The following is a 15,702-nucleotide window of genomic DNA, read 5'->3' on the forward strand; positions in this document are numbered from 1 at the left end:
AGATCATTTCTTTGTATGCTGCCACCTATGTTCAAACACCATATGTTCCTCTGAGTAACACCAGGAATATTTCCTAATTTTAGAGCCAGGAGTAATCCCTAAGCACCACTGGGTGTGGCACAGAAACAAACAAAATCTCTTAAAATTCTGTAATTTCGAACTGTTTTATTCTATTATTAGTATTTTGAGAATTTTTTATTTTGATTTGATCCCAAATATATTTTGCATTATGTATTCCAAAGTTAATTTATTTTATTTTTTAAGTTAAATAGCAATAAGTTGTAGGTAAAGAATTTTTTAAATAATTACTTTATATAAGTACTTTGGTGACAAAATTGTTCATGATTGAGTTTCAGTCATGAACTATATATATATTTTATATATATATAATATATATAGTTCATGATATATATCATATATATATATAAAACACTTCACAAGTACACATTTTCTGCCTCCAATGTCCCCAGTCCTCCAACCCAACCCCCGTTTTCCTCTGGGGCAGGCCCTTTAATTTGTTCTTTGTCTCTCTCATATTTTTTGACACTTTAGTTGGCCCTATTGTTAATGAAGTGATGAAATTTGCTTATACATGGATGGCTATGAAAAGTATTATACTGAGAAAAATAGACATAGAATAATATCACTCATTTGTGAGATAAAAGAAAAATAAACATTAGCATGGTAATAATATCCAGATACTAGAGAGATGAAGGCCAGAGGATCAGTTTATAATAGAAGCTTGCCACAAAAAGTGGTGAGTGAAGTTAGGGTAAAGAAGAGTCTACTATGACAATGATAGTTGGGATTTATCACTCTGGACAAGAACTGAATGGTGAAAGGGGATAAAGTAATATGCATGGTAGCCTTTCATCAATAATAGTCCAAAGTACATTTATTTTTTTAATATTTATTTATTAAATTACTGTGGCATAAAGTAAAGAAGTTGTCCATAGCTAAGTTTTGGTCATATACTGTTTCAACACCCATCCTTTCACCTATATCATTTCCTGTTACCAATTTCCCCAGTTACCCTCTTATTCACATTATCCCCTCTTTCAGACTGCCTCTACGACACATTTTTTCTTTCTTTCTCTCATTTTTTTTCTATTAGTCACTGTACTCTGCAATACTATTACTGAAAGGGTATCATGCATAAGATCCAACGTGTCTTTATGACATATAGAAATCACCTGAATTTTTCTCTTTTAGTATTACCACCTTGGTTTTCTTGTTTATTTTGTATTTATCTACTTTAAAGCCTAAATTAAAATTTTTGTGATTTTTTTTCTGTTTTATATCAGACAGTAGATTTTGGTGAAAAAAAATTTTTAACATTAAATATTTTGCATTTAGTTATTTATCTGTGTACCTAATTTACTAAAATAGTCAAGCCCTAATATTTTTCATTCATTTTTATAGGCACAAGTAATGGTTATTGTAATAGTTTATCCTTTTAGATATATTAATATAACTTAATTTTCACACCTAAATAAAATTATTATATATTTATTAGTAAATATGAAAATAATTTGGATGAAAACATCTTCAGTTTTTTGGTTAAATTTAATCGTTTTCTGTTACAACTTATATTAACTATGTTGCCTTTTTAAAGTTACATGTCTTTCGCTTTTTATATTGATGTTACTGTATTATTTGATTTGCCATTTCTTATAGATTCTTGGTTATAAAGTTTATTTTAGATTCATTAGTCTATAATTTACATGCAACCTTAGCCTTATTCATCTCCTTATTTCTAATCATATAGATTCTAGTCTCTAGTTAAAGAATCTGAGAGAAGAAAAATACTTACGGTAAAAAATCAAACACAGAAAATTAAACATGGAGGTTTAAGATAAATCACAGAATCAGAACATTATAGAGCATTATAGATCATCAAATTTTCATCCTCTTAAGGATATTGACTCTTTCACTTACTTTTTCAGGAGGGCTTTGAAGAGATTCTCAGGCAGGCATTGTTTCCTATGTCATCATTCACTTTTCTGGCTTCAGATATATGTTCAGCTTTATTTTTTGTCCAGGAGATTTTTGCTTGATACTCCTGAAGTCAGGAGTTTTGTATAAATAAGACTTCTGATGTGCCCCATCCAGTGGCTTTTTTGGGTATCTATGCTTTATTTCAAGAATCCTCCAGGGTCTTTTGGTATTTTGCATAGGGAATAGGACCCATATGTTCTTATGTGCAGGTCAAGTAATATCTGGAAATAAATAAATTCATCTTTAGTCCCAGGACAGCCAATCAGATGAGAAGCTGAACACTGAATTCCCTGGTTCATTCTTATCTGTTGATTACAGCCTTTTATGATAAAAGATTTAAAATGTCTTTATCTCAAATTGTAGTTAATTGTATAATCTCCATAGCTGTAGTCCCATATATTTAGTGCTTCATAATTTTGTGAGCAAACATTTTATTCTGCTCTTCAACTTCTTCACCCATATATTCTTACCTTACTGCAAGTTAACTATATTTTAAAGTAATATTTTACTCCCATCACTTTTATAAAAACAAATGTTGAGGGCCAGGAATAGCATGTAGTTGGTAATGTGCTTGTCTGACACACATCTTACTAGATACTTTTTTAAAATAATATTTTTATTTAAACATCGTGATTAAAAACATGATTATAGTTGGGTTTCAGTCATAAGAAGAACACTCCCTTCACCAGTGTGACATTCCCACCACCAATGACCCCTATCACCCTCCTCCTTGACATCTTGCCTGTACTCGAGACAGGCATTCTACTTCTCTCACTCATTAACATCGTTGTGGAAGTTGTCAGTGCTATTTCTCTAACTGCATTCAGCACTCTTTGAGATAAGCTTTATATCGTGATCTGTTCCTTCCAGCCCTTATCTCTGGACATTATTGCAAATATTTATTTTATTTTTCTTAAAACCCATAGATGAGTGAGACTATTCTGCTTCTATCTCTCTCCTTCTGACTTATTTCACTCAGCATAATAGTTTCCATGTCCATATATGTATAGGAAAATTTCATGACTTCATCTCTCCTGATGGCTGCATAATATTCCATTGTATATATGTACCACAGTTTCTTTAGCCATTCATCTGTTGAAGGGCATCTTGGTAGTTTCCAGATTCTGGTTATTGTAAATAGTGCTGCATTGAATACAGGTCTGAGGAAGGTATTTTTTATTGTGTTTTTGTGTTGTTAGGGTATATTTCTAGAAGTGGTATAGCTGGAACATATGGGAGCTCAGTTTCCAGTTGTTTGAGGAATCTCCATATTGTTTTCCATAAAGGCTGGACTAGATGGCATTCCCACCAGCAGGGAATGGGAGTGTCTTTTTTTCCACTTCCCAGCCAACACTAATTGCTCTTGCTTTTTGTGACATATGCCAGTCTCTGTGGTATGTGTCTTTGTTGTTTTGATGTGTATTTCCCTGATGATTAGTGATGTTAAGCATTTTTTCATGTGCCTTTTGTTCATTTGTAATTCTTCTTTGAGAAAGTGTCTGTTCATTTCTTTTCCTAATTTTTTGATGGGGTTAAATGTCTTTAATTTTTACTTCTTAATCACTACTGACTTGTGATTTGTTTTTCTGCATTTATTCACCTTTGAAATTCTTCTATATGGCTTGCTAACATGTTTTTAATTTCATTCAGTTTCATTAGTATGGATTCTCTCATCTAGAAACAGTTTTTAAGTTGATTGAATTGTTCATCTATAGATTTCCTAATTTTGCAAGCTTAGGATGACTTTATTTCTATTGCTAAAATATTAAGTGTAATTTTAAGTCCTCATCTGTATGGTTCAGACATTTTGACGGACTTGGAGATTTGCCAGACATTTTCTCCATCTCCCCAACTATAGGTGTTTTCCCTACCTCTTGAATTGATCATTGCATTTAGTGGTTTGGAATGCTGGAGTGTCATGGTGTTTAAAAAGTGATCTATTGAACTGTTTGTATCAAAGATGGCTAAAAGTATGCATGCTTTAGAGGTTATTTTCCAAACAAGCAAGTTTATCTAAGTGTGATAAAAAATATTGCAAACAAGTTCATTGATTTGTTCATCTGGGTTTTGAGCTGTATATTTTCTACAAAGAGAAGTGCTAGATAGATCCATTTTCCTGGAACTAAATGATATAAATTGAAATGTCTTCATGTCCACACATTTTGTGAAAAGGAAGGTTGATAGGAGAGACCCTGAATTCCCTGTTCCCTCTCAAATACAAACCTGAAATGTCCATAGAAGGCAGGTCATCAGGACTAGCAGTGAAACCCTGAAGGGACATGATGTAAGGCCTTGTAGTCAGCCCTGGCCTATAAGTCGTATTTGATGGTAAGGTCTGAGACTGGAGCTACTCTGTTCCTTCCCAGACACTGATCTGAAATGGCCTCAGGAGGCCTGCAGACCAGGGAGTTTAGTTATATTACCTTTATATATCACCCTAGATTACAGAAATGGTTTTTATGTATCCTTTATTTTTCTTTTTAATATATGTAACATGTTAATTTCAAGTACTAAATATAAAATATAAAATAAAATTGATAAAAATATTAAAGGACATGTTGAATTCAGTTTCCTCTATCTAGTCTCCAAAGTATGTATCTCAGAGCTCTCTAATTTATGTATTTTATTTATTTTTATTTACAAATAATCCATGATCTGACCCTTGCTTATCCAAATTAAAATTTTTATTTACAGCATTGCAATTTACAAGTATTTATAGTTGAGTTTTAGATATACAATTTTCAGTACTAATCCCATCACCAGTGTCAATCTCCTTCCACCAATATTCCCAAAGTCAATTACATACTTCTCTTCTTAGCCCTGTCTCCTACTCCGCCTGCCATCATAACATGTTCCTTTTTAACTTTGGTTGTTGGGGGGTGAGGGTAGGGATATGGGATGTAAGATGGAAACGGGTGTGGAGGGAGGACAACTCTGGTGATGGAAATTCCCCCGATTCCATGTTAATATGTACATAAAACATTACTATGAAAGATATGTAATCCAGTCTGGTCAAAATAAAAATTATATAATAAAATATTTTATTATATACATTATATTATAATATATAATATAATATAAAATATTTTATAATATATGGTATTATATATTATAATATATTATAATCTATATAATTAAGCACTATGATTACAAACGTGTTTGTAGTTGGGTTTTAGTTATAAAAAAGAACTCCCCCTTTGGGGCCAGAGAGGTGGTGCAAGTGTTAAGACATCTGCCTTCGGGCGGGCAGCTGGCAGACCTCCGCATGTGCCAGCGGCCTTTTGGCCTGGCCTAGGGTGGGGGGCCCGGACCTGGGTCACCCGACCCCCCTTTCCCCCTTTCCTCCGGATCTCCAGGTGGGTTTCTGGGAGGAGCTGATGGGGCACCCTGGGTTTTCCCCACTCCCAGGCCGGGTCTGGGGACCGGCCTAGGTTGGGCTTAAATCCCTGCCCTTCGGGCCTGGGAGGGTCTCTCTCCCTTCCTGGAGCAGGATTTTTAGCAGCACGGGTGGGCAGCTGGCAGACCTCCGCATGTGCCAGCGGCCTTTTGGCCTGGCCTAGGGTGGGGGGCCCGGACCTGGGTCACCCGACCCCCCTTTCCCCCTTTCCTCCGGATCTCCAGGTGGGTTTCTGGGAGGAGCTGATGGGGCACCCTGGGTTTTACCCACTCCCAGGCCGGCTCCAGAGGTTCGCTTAGGGGGTGGCGTTTGATCTGGGGGGTGGCAGATAATTGCTCAGCTATACTCGGGCTGTCACTGGCAATTTCATACTAGTCTACATTTTGAAACCGCGCGGGGGCGCTAGCCCCCGCGCGATCATTTGCTCCTCCCAACCATCAGTACCCCAGATTTACCCTTCTTAACTTCAGTAACTCACAGCTTTAATCTCTGACCAAAGACATACAGTAGATCTTCCAAATCCCAGAACTATTTAGAAGGACACAAATTGAACACATATTGAACACATATATCTTTTGAATATTTTATGATTATTTTCTTTAACTGCTGTAACTCTCTATATATTCTCCTACCATGATGTTTCTATCCACTTTTCATCTTGTCTTTTCTTTGTAAGCTGTTCAGTAAGGATTGTTGGTGGAACTGTCCCTCAGTTTGATGCCTATGATTGAACTATGTCATGGAAATTGCTGGTCTTGTTCCTATTGCCTCCAGATGCACCAATAACGCTTCATGGCATTGATCCTTGTTTGCATAGACACATTAAAATGGGAGAACACTATACATACAGATTAGTTATTATCTAATAAATCTCATTACATTGTACCTTACACCCTGAATATTGATATAATGACCTGGCACAGGCCTCAGATGAATGGGCATTCTCCATTCACGCTGGAACCAGGCAAGCTATCTACGAAACATCCAAGGTCTTTTATAGCAACAGTTGGAAGCAGTCCTCTACCAGGAAAGACACCACCAAGGGTGTGACATCGACCTCCTTAAAAGACACTTCCGTTTATACTGAGAAGATGTGACAACAACAATGACCTGTGAGAAGACATGACAACAACAATAACCTGCTCTACAGGACATGGTTCTCTCTATTGCCCCTTAAGTGTGAGGTGAAACGAGAGGATGCTCTGCACCAGCCTGACTGCAATATGGGATATGCAGACTCCAGGATCTTTAATACAGAAGCATGATACCAACAACAGAGACTATGTGAGGAATGGAGGTGTATTGCCACTACAGACGATGACTTGACTTGGACAAACTAGTTTGCCTGGAGCCTAGAGTCAGTCCTGTGCCAGGAAACTTCAGGGCTAGGGTCTCCATGTATTTAGACCATAATTTGTCTTTCCATGTCCCTTATGTTTTGGTGGGCCTATGCAAACAAATGCCACTTTAATATCGTTTTTTACTATGTTCCCTTGACTCCAATCCTTAAGAAAAACAACCCATTAAAACTTTTGAGGTTAACTTAAACTAGTAAGCATGTGCATGGAACTAGATAAATGTACTTTGCCCTCAATGTTTAAAGAGTTACATAAGTCTAATATCTTTAGATTATATGGTGTGCTGCTAAGAAACAATATGTACTACAACTGGGGATTTGAGGGACAAAGTAATTGTATTGTACATGGGTTCAGTTTTGTTTTTCTTAATGCTCTTTGGCTGAAAGTTCAAGGCTGGGATATCATCGATGGGACTACTGAGAATCCTGTTTATGGGTGATTGGGCTTCCACTGTAACTTTACCCTGTCCTCTTTCTTTGCATCTTTGTTGTCATAATTAAAATAAAAAAAAAAATTAAAAAAAAAAAAAGACATCTGCCTTGCCTGTGCTAGCTTAGAATGGACCAAGGTTCGATCCCCTGGCATCCCATTGGTCCCCCAAGCCAGGAGCGATTTCTGAGCTTATAGCCATAATAACTCCTGAGCATCACCGGGTGTGGCCCCCCCAAAACAAACAAACAATAAAAGAACACCCCCCTTCACCAGTGCACTATTTCTACCACCAATGCCCCAACTCTCTCCACCCCCACTCCTTGCCTGTATTTGAGGCAGGCATTCCATTTTTCTCACTTACTGCAATTGTCATGATAGTTGTCAGTGAAGTTTTTTCTCTAATTGAACTCTTTGTGGTAAGCTTCATATCTTGTTAAGCTTCATATCTATCTTTCCAGCCCTCATCTCTATTGTCTCTGAGTATTATTTCAATAATGTCTTTTATTTTTCTTAAAACCCATAGAAGCCATCTTGGGCCACGTGGTTTCCAGCTGCCTGAGACTAGATTTCATCAGCGTTCCTCGGTGATCCTGCCTGCTTCAGAGGTGGGTCCGGATGTACACATACTGATTCCTGCTGCTTTCTGCCGGGAGTCAGAAGTGCGCAGAAGCCATCTTGGGCCATGGTGTTTCCAGCCGCCTGAGATTGGATTTCTTCAGGGTTCCTGCCTGCAATCCTCCCTGCTACAGAGAGTTCTTGGCTGGCTCTGCCCTCCTGCTGTGCCTTGGATGACCCTGGGGACTTGAAGGAACTCTTTGCTTTGCTTGTCTGTCTTTCCTGAATACTTGAAGCTCTCCTCAGAGACCTAGGAAGTGCACCCCCCAAAAAAACACTGCCATCTAGAGGCCGCAGAAGAGCACGGTGCTCCGCTTCACTTTGCAAACGCGCACACTTTCTAACCAATGAACCCCACCACAACACGAAGAAAAAATCACACTACAAGTGTGACAATGTGGAAACCTCACAGGCAAACACCATGTACAGAGAATGAAGATGATAGCTCAGACAAATCAAAAAATTCCAACCATCTGATAAACCTGTCAGATAAGGAGTTTAGAATAGAAATATGGAAGGTGTTTGTATAACTCAAAAAAAGCATAGATCAAACTGAATAGAACACAAAGACAGAAATCAGAAAACTCCAAACTGAAATAAAAGATCTGAAAAACACGGTAGCTGAACTGAAAAACTCAGTGGATGGCCTCACCAGCAGGGTAACAGCAGCTGAGGACATAATCAGCACACTGGAAGATGAGATGCAGAACAACGCAATACTGCAGAAGAAACTGGAAAAAAAAAACTTAAGAAAACAATCAGACAATAGAAAAAGTATTCAAGGAATGTGAACAGATGAAAATAGAAGCCTTTGATAAACTCAAAAGAAACAACATAAGAATCATTGGAGTCCCAGAGGCCCAGGTAGGAGATCCCCAGGAAGAATCAACTGTCAAAGACATCATCAAAGAGATACTTTTAGAGTTAAAGACTGCAAACAATCAAATCCTGCATGCCCGAAGAGTACCAGCTAAGAGACCAGAAGAAAAACACCCCAAGACACATCCTAGTTACAATGACAAATCCCATAGATAGAGATACAATACCGAAAGCTGCAAGATCAGAAAGGGAAATTACATTCAAAGGAGCATCCTTAAGACTTACAGCAGACTTGTCACAAGAAACCCTCAAGGCCAGAAGACAGTGGTGGGATATTGTGACAAGACTGAATGAAATAGATGCATCATCGAGAATACTGCAGCCAGCCTGACTCACATTCAGGTTTGAAGGAAGGATACATAGCTTCATGGATGAATAAAAGCTCAGAAACTTCACAGATGCAAAACCAACCTTAAAGGAAAAACTGACAGTTCTACTTTAAGACAAGAGATACCAACAAACACAGCAAATTTATATACAAAGATGACATTACACCCTATGACAACCATCTCTCTCAATGTCAATGGACTAAACTCATCAATTAAAAGACACAGAGTGGAAAAATGGGTCAAAAAGATGAACCCAACCATCTGCTGCCTATAAGATATACACCTGAATAGTCAGAACAAACATAGACTCAAAATAAAAGGCTGGAGGAAAATCATTCAAGCAAACAACACCCTTAAAAGGCTGGAGTGGCCATATTAATATCTGATGACACCAACTTTATACTCAGAAAAATTGTAAGGGACAAAGATGGACACTTTGTACTAATCAAGGAATATGTTTAACAGGAAGAAATAAGACTACTAAACATATAGGCACACAATGAGAGATCAGCAATTTATCTAATATAAATATTGACAAATCTGAGAGAAGATAACAATAATAACACAATAATTTTGGGAGACCTCAACACGGCACTGTCAACACTTGATAGGTCAACCAAACTAAAACCCAACAAAAATATACTAACCCTGAAAAGAGAAATGGAAGAAAGAGGACTAGTAGATAGATATAAGACACTATACCCCCCAAAACCTGGATACACATTCCTCTCCAATGTACATGGTTCATTCTCCATGATAGACCACATGCTGGCACATAAAACATATCTCCATAAAATCAAGAGGATATAAATCTTGCAGGCTAACTTTACTGGTGACAAGGCTCTGAAATTAAATGTGAGGTACAAAGGTACACAGAAAAAAAAGCTTTAACAATTGAAAATTAAACAGCCTGCTACTGAACAACCAGTGGGTCTGAGATGATATCAAAGAGGAAATCAAAACTTTCCTGGACACAAATGACAATGAAGACACAAACTACAGAATCTGTGGAACACAGAAAAAGCATCCTGAGAGGAAAAATTTATAGCTTTGCAAGCACATATCAGGAAGGAAGAAGGAGCATACATGAATAACTTAATGATGCAGCTTATAAAATTAGAAAATGACTAACAAAAGGAACCAAAATTAGGGAGACAGAAGGAAATAATAAAGCTGAGAGCACAAATCAATGAAGTGGAAACCCAAAAACTATCTGAAAGATCAACAAAAGCAGAAATTGGTTCTTTAAAAAAATAAACAAGATTGATAGACCATTCACAAAATTCTCAAAGAAAGAGAGAAAAATCTGAAAACCCGTATTAGAAATGAAAAGGGGGAGCTCACGACAGATATTGCAGAGATTAAAAGGGTAATCAGGACTACTTTGAGAAACTTTGTGCTACTAAACATGAGAACCTAGAAGAAATGAATAAATTCTTGGACACGTATAACCTCCCACAGTAAGTATGGAGGATGTAGCATATATAAACACCCCCATCACTATTGAGGAAGTTGAAACTGTAGTCAAATGTCTGCCTAAAAAGGAAAGCCCAGGCCCAGATGGATTTAATAATGAATTATTTCAAACCTTTCAAAAGGAACTACTACCAGTCCTAGCCAGGCTCTTCCATGAAATTTAAAAAACAGGAACACTCTGAAACAGCTTTTATGAAGCCAACATCACCTTGATACCAAAACCAGACAGAGATGCTGCCAAAAATAAAAAATACAGACCAATATCCCTGATGAATGCAGATGCAAAGATCTTTAAAAAACTCCTGGCAAATAGGATCCAATGAATCATCAAGAAGATCATACACTACAATCAACTAGGCTTCATCCAGTAAATGCAAGGATGGTTTAACATCAGTAAATCTATCAACATAATACACAATATCAACAACAACAACAAAATTAAAATCACATGATCATATCAATAGACACATAGAAAGTATTTGATAAGGTCCAACACCCATTCTTGATCAAAATTCTCAGCAAGATGGGAATAAAAAACCTTTCTAAATTTAGTTAAGGCCATCTACCACAATCCAATGGCAAATATTATCCTCAATGGAGAAAATCTAAGAGCCTTTCCTCTAAATCCTGGTACAAGACAAGGCTGTCCGCTCTCACCACTCCTCTTCAACATAGTACTGGAAGTACTTGCTATAGTGATCAGGCAAGAAAAAAATATCAAGAGAATCCAGAAAAGAAAGGAAGAAGTCACGTTCTCACTGTTTGCACATGATATGATACTCTACTTAGAAAACCCTAAAGACTCTACCAAAAAGCTTCTACAAATAATAGATTCTTATAGCAAGGTGGCAGGCTACAAAATTAACACACAAAAATTAATGGACTTTTTATACACCAATAATGATAGGGAAGAGATGGACGTTAAGAAGGCAATCCCATTCACATTAATGTCACACAAATTCAAATATCTTGGAGTCAACTTGACCAAAGATGTGAAGGATCTATACAAAGAAAACTATAAAGCCCTGAATCAAGAAATAAGATAGGACACATGGAAATGGAAACACATACCCTGCTCATGGATTGGCAGGATTAACCTCATTAAAATGGCAATACTCCCCAAAGCTTTATACAGATTTAATGCAATCCCTCTAAAAATACCCATGACATTCTTCAAAGAAGTGGATCAGGCACTTATGAAGTTCATTTGGAACAATAAACAACCTCAATTATCTAAATCACTTATATGGAAAAGAAATATGGGAGGCATTACTTTCCCCAACTTTAAACTGTACTACAAAGCAATAGTTGTTAAAACAGCATGGTATTAAAATAAAGACTGACCCTCAGATTAGTGGAATAGGCTTGAGTGCTCAGAGAATGTTCCCCAGACATACAAGCACCTAATTTTTGACAAAGGAGCAAGAAATCCTAAGTGGAGCAGGGAAAACTTCTTCAACAAGTGGTGTTGGCAGAACTGATTAGCCACTTGCAAAACAGAGACCCCCAGTTAACATCATGTACGAAGGTAAAATTTAAATAGATTAAAGACCTTGATATTAGATCCAATACCATAAGGTATATAGAACAACACGTAAGGAAAACTCTGCATGACATTGAGACTAAAGGCATTTTCAAGGAGAAAACTGCACTTTCCAAACAAATGGAAGCAGAGATAAACAGATGGAAATACATTAAGCTGAGAAGCTTCTGCACCTCAAAAGAAATAGTGCCCAGGATACAAGAGCAACCCACCATGTGGGAGAAACTATTCACCCAATATTCTTAAGATAAGGGGTTAATATCCAAAATATACAGGGCATTGACAGAACTTTACAAGAGAAAAACAAACATCTAATCCCATCAAAAAGTGGGGAGAAGAAATGGACAGACACTTGGATAAAAAAGAATTACAAATGTCCAAAAGGCACATGAAAAAAATGCACCTCATCACAAATCATCAAGAAGATGCAAATCAAAACAACGATGAGATACCATCTCACACCACAGAGATTGGCACACATCACAAAGCATGAGAACAATCAGTGCTGGTGGGGATATGGAGAGAAAGGAACTCTTATCCACTGCTGGTGGGAATGCCATCTAGTCCAACCCTTATGGAAAGCGATATGGAGATTCCTCCAAAAACTCTAAATTGAGTTCCCATTTAACCCAGCTATACCACTCCTAGGGATATACCCTAGGAACACAAAAATACAGTGAAAAAATCCCTTCCTCACACCTATATCTATTGCAGCACTGTTCACAATAGCCAGGCTTTGGAAACAACCAAGATACCCTTAAACAGATGAATGGCTAAAGAAACTGTGGTACATATACACAATGGAATATTATGCAGCTATCAGGAGAGATGAAGTCATGAAATTTTTCTATACATGGATGTACATGGAATCTATCATGCTGAGTGTAATAAGTCAGAGGGACAAGATATAGATGCAAAATAGTCTCACTCATCTATGGGTTTTAAGAAAAATAAGACATTTTTGCAACAATCCTCAGAGACAAAGAGAGGAGGGCTGAAACTTCCAGCTCACTTCATGAAGCTCACCACAAAGAGTGTTGAGTACAGTTATAGAAATAACTACACTGATTACCATAATCATGTGAATGAATGAGGAAACTGGAAAGCCTGTATAGAGTATAGGTGGGGATGGGATGGGATGGAGGGAGATTTGGGACATTGGTGTTGGGAATGTGGGACTGGTGAAGGGCTGTGTTCTTTACATGACTAAAACCTAATCACAATCATGTTTGTAATCCAAATGTTTAAGTAAAGATATTATAAAAAATTATCCAGTGAGCACTAGAGCAATAAAGACAAGCAATAAAGACAATAAAGACACATAATAGTCTCAATCCTGAAATAAAAAAAATGCTAAAGAGCATAAAGAAAAAAGTTAAAATAAAATTGGAGACATTAACTTCAATATCTACACCAAAACAAAGAAGTCAAAAAAATAGATAAAGAAGTAAAAGAGATTATTTTGTGCTTTTTTTTTTCCTGCATAGGCACAGTAAATATTGGGAACATTAGAGAGGGAATTCTCTTGGCATAAGAGACACAGGGTTTCCCCCACCTTTGAAGTATACTGTCATGGTATTAACTATAGACTCCTTGTATGTTCACTTTCTCTCCCCTCAGTACTTTTGTGGTGTATGGAAGATTTCTGCTTGGTCGTGGGTGATAAAATCAGACCTCTGAATTTAGAGATCTTGGTGTCTTCACAGGTCAAGGAGTGGAGCTTATGATAAATTCTTTCTTTGTGGTTCATGAAGTTCTATTCCTTCAGTGTCATTTTAATCCATCTTCTGTAGTTGGTGGTCTTGGTCTTTGCGTTAATCTTAGGATGGAGCCTGGGATAGAGTATTTTTGTTTCCAGATGACTGGTTTAGTAGCAATTGTCTCAGTCAGACCTCTGGAATTAGAGATGTTGTTTGTTGTATAGATCGTAGACCAAAGCCTAAGCTAGGGTTTTTTATTGGTCCCAGGATACGTACCTGTCCAGTCATGATTATAACAGCCTATCTGTAGATAGTGAACTTGGATTTTGCACAGATCAAAGGGTGACAAGTCTTCTGATTTTGTCTCATCGTTGGCTGGTGAGGTAGGAAAAACTGCTCTTAGATGAAGTTGTTCCCATTTCCTCGACAGAATATCATATTAGAACTGGTACATGTTGGTTTCAGAGCAGTATTAAGGATGCCCTGGACGGGATTTAATTCCTGGAGCTGTTGTGCAGAACTGTGTCATTTCTACATCTGGGATCTAGGGTTCAAGGCTGGATGGTCAGTGTCTAATAACCTGGAGTCTAAGTTGGGTCCACATGACATATGTTCAAGGTGGGAGGTGCTCCTGTATTGTAAAAAAGTATGGTTCTTATCCCTAGTAGATAAGAGCTTATTTTTTTAGTACGCCATTGCAGGAAAAAATGGTGCTACATTACATTGCTGGTGCATTTGGGATGGAAAGAGAAGAAAACAGAAACAAGACAAAAATAAAAATATATGTTCTCACATATATATAAAGAAAAAAGATTTTTAAATGAAATAAAAAAGTAATTAAAGGAATAAAGTGATGCAGGAGACTGCCTTACATTTGAGGAAAAACATGTTAAGAAGTAGTGTTATATAGGTCTTATAATAAGATGAATGTATAGGCTTCCCCATTGTCTTTTGAGTTTTTTTGTGGGGTGTAGGCTCCAGGGTGCCTTTTCATCACACACCCTGGCCTTCTTGAGATTGAGAAAAGATTTGAGGCAGGGAGGTCTTGGGTAGAGTTCTTGCAGTGGGGATCCTTTTGGAACTAAGTTCGGTATCAAGCAACAGTACACGTTAGAGAGAGGTTGTAAGGAGGTCCACACAGCATGAGTCAGCAGGAGTGTTGCTTGTATTTTCTTGCCGGGGACAAGGTGTGGGTTTGAGTGGGTGTTCCTTCGCTTGAGTGCTGGGTACTGATTCGTTGGGGTAGAAAGTTACCCAGGAAATGGATGGATTGTAGGGAAATGATCTCAAAGAGATGTGTGGTGATGCTGCCCTCCTCTGTGTTAGGGAATATGTCAATTCTACATCAGAAGAAAGCCATGATGGAGATTCAGCCTGTGCAAAAACAGAACCTGCATCGGGCAATTGAAAAGATGAAGAATTAGAAGGATGCAGCACTTCAGAATGTTTTAACACATGTTTGTTTAGATTAAAATTAAAAAATATTTTTACAGTTCACTGTTGCCCAGTTTAATGTGCCCTCTTGCAGTGCGAGTCAAGAAGTGCTGTTTCAACAGTGAGGAAGTCAGATGTTTGACACTGGTTTTATACTCTGAATTCTAAGTTATTGAGATACAGTTATATAAATAGTGTTATTACGATCACAAATCATGGGAGGAATAATTTAATCCATCTTGAGTGTGGGTGCTTATGCTTGATCTCTTTAGCCGTATGTTGCACCTTACAGCATCTAAGCTGGTCTTAAAGTGACAAATAAGTCACATTGAGACATTAGTAAGAAATACGGATGTAGGTGCAGAGAAATAGCATGGAGATAAGGCATTTGCCTTGCATGCAGAAGGTCGGTGGTTCAAATCCCGGCATCCCATATGGTCCCCTGAGCCTGCCAGGAGTGATTTTTGAGCCTAGAGCCAGGAGTAACTCCTGAGCACTGCCGGGTGTGACCCAAAAACAAAAAACAAAAACCAAAAACAAA

The 15,702-nt window shown here is 37.6% G+C and overlaps 1 pseudogene; it reads left to right on the top strand.

Annotated features, from left to right (window-relative positions):
• LOC126018277 (outer mitochondrial transmembrane helix translocase-like) overlaps nt 1–15,199 on the top strand; it is a 75,787-nt pseudogene extending 60,588 nt beyond the window's left edge.
• Nucleotides 15,200–15,702: the final 503 nt, after the last annotated feature.

The sequence above is a fragment of the Suncus etruscus genome, chromosome 9 (genome assembly GCF_024139225.1).
Source record: "Suncus etruscus isolate mSunEtr1 chromosome 9, mSunEtr1.pri.cur, whole genome shotgun sequence".
Taxonomy (NCBI): domain Eukaryota; kingdom Metazoa; phylum Chordata; class Mammalia; order Eulipotyphla; family Soricidae; genus Suncus; species Suncus etruscus.